Genomic DNA, 2,221 nt, shown 5'->3' on the forward strand with positions numbered 1-2,221 from the left:
TGTTTTTCTCTCTGTCTCTATTTTTTCTTCACTTAAAAAAAGTCACTGATGATGAAGAAATAAATAAACTAAATAAACTAATATTTGGTTTTGTTTTCTACTGAAATGACACAAAAAAAAAACACTGAATCTCTGTTTTACTGTTTATTGACGTACTGTATTTACCCAACAGGGCGTCATTATTTTGAAGGTGTCTCCCATGGCAGCTCCAGAGGTGTCTAGAAAGGATTCTGACATCCACATCATGTCTCCTGATTGTAAATACATCAGGCTTTTATTCAGCATTAATACTAAGCTGAGGAAACATTGCCCTCTGAGTTTCCTAATTACAATGCAGCTAATGTATTATTTTCTCCCCAAGTGGGATTACTTTCATCTTTCCCATTAAGATGCACATTTTGTTTGGATACTCAAATTACACACCCCATATTAAATCTGACTGTGCAAAAGGCATTGATCATAGCCCCGATAGCTGCACTCCAACTTTGATTTAATTTGCACTTCCATTAATATCTATGAGACGTCCGATTGTCGTCTTGGGCATATTGATGGTATTGTAGGCCTGCCTTCATATAATGTTCCCCAGCGGCAATGAGGAAATGTTACAGAGAATTAGGCCGAGAAGCAGGCTCAGTGGAACTGGCACTGCAGTTGAKAATTCATTACCCTAATAAATAGAGGAGGGGCGGGGGAAAAATGCAAGAATCTTAAGAGAAATTTCACTCCTTTTCTCTGTTTTAGAACAAAAACACAAAAAGACCCCACGGTTTAAGCGTGAATGAATGAAGCTGCTGCTCATACACCTCTAAAGGGTCGTTCTGGCTTTCTGAGAAGTCTTTAAAATGTGCCTTATGTTTCAATAAAACAAGCGTTCTCTCACTGCCTGTCCATCATGGGGTTTTATGTTCACTTACAGGGACTGTTTGCATATATTTCTTCACGTCTTTAAAAATGAACATTAATTGGAACAGCAGGCTAAACCTTATATTTCCAGTATGTGAAATAAACTGCAATTATTTCAGTAGATTACAGTACATCAGTGGTAGATTTCTGCAAGATAAGCATCAGGTCGTGCTGATTGTTAATACCTTGATTAATGAAGTGCCAACAGAGTATATATACTGCTTCCTTCTTTTGTTAATGCCTTGACACGCTGGTTTCTTTAGGGAAAACACCGTTGGAGCCAAGAGATGAGCGTTAAAGTGTAATTAATGCAATCATGAAGATGAAAATAGGTGTTGTTGCAAAAGGAAAATGACAATGATGAGCGTGTGGACCAAGGAGCCAGAGGATTCTTTGTGAGGGGACTGCGCTCAGAGACTCCTTTGAACACTCACACACACCACTACCAACCCCACTTCTACTTTCTGAGGCTTGACAATGTATCTTTTATTAAGCAGCAGCTCTGGAAAAAAAATCTGTTTCACTGCATCCTTCCTGGAGAACAGCTTTAACCGAGGACATCTGCATACTTCCTCGGTGGATGGCACAATTTCCCTTTTTGTTTTCAAAAGGGGGCGGGCTCCGCTTCTCTTACGATTCTGCCGGAGTGATTCATTTTCAGGTCATTAAAAAACTCGTCTTTTGAAAAGCGTTTGCCTGCTCAGGTGGCAAAGCCTGTACAGGGGAGACACATCATAAATAAAGGCATAGCTACGTTTCAAATGCCATAAATAGGGGACACCTAAGGACCTTGCATGATTGCAGACATCTAATCATTTAATTTATGCGTGTCTAAAGGGGCCCTCATTAACATTCAAGTAGCACTCATCTGTCTACCAAGGATCATTTCGAAGGCTGCATCACTCTCAGATGGAACATATCTATTTGGGCAACACAGCATGGCTATACACTCAGCGAGCACCTTCTCACATTCTCCCTCAATGTCAGGAGAGACACAGCATGTAGCTCTCATAACTTACAGAGTGTGATTTGTGATCCAGTGCTTGTGTTGCTTTTAATGTAAAGAACCTTTGAGAAAGTTAAAGCAATAATCTGTAGGTCAAAACACTGTTGGAAGAAATATTTCTGATATAAAAAAAACCATTTGACCTCTTCTCTAAGCCATCTGGACCAAAACTGCATCTTTACTTTTTGAATCATCAACAACAGCCTTTAGGTTCAAATATTAATGATGTTTCTATCTCTGTTTCTGTAGGTGTCCACCAAGATGTCGGGTGTGGTGTCTTGTGGTTTCTTTATACATACATACATATATATA

Source organism: Austrofundulus limnaeus, unplaced genomic scaffold, assembly GCF_001266775.1.
Source record: "Austrofundulus limnaeus strain Quisiro unplaced genomic scaffold, Austrofundulus_limnaeus-1.0 Scaffold58, whole genome shotgun sequence".
Classification (NCBI taxonomy): Eukaryota; Metazoa; Chordata; class Actinopteri; order Cyprinodontiformes; family Rivulidae; genus Austrofundulus; species Austrofundulus limnaeus.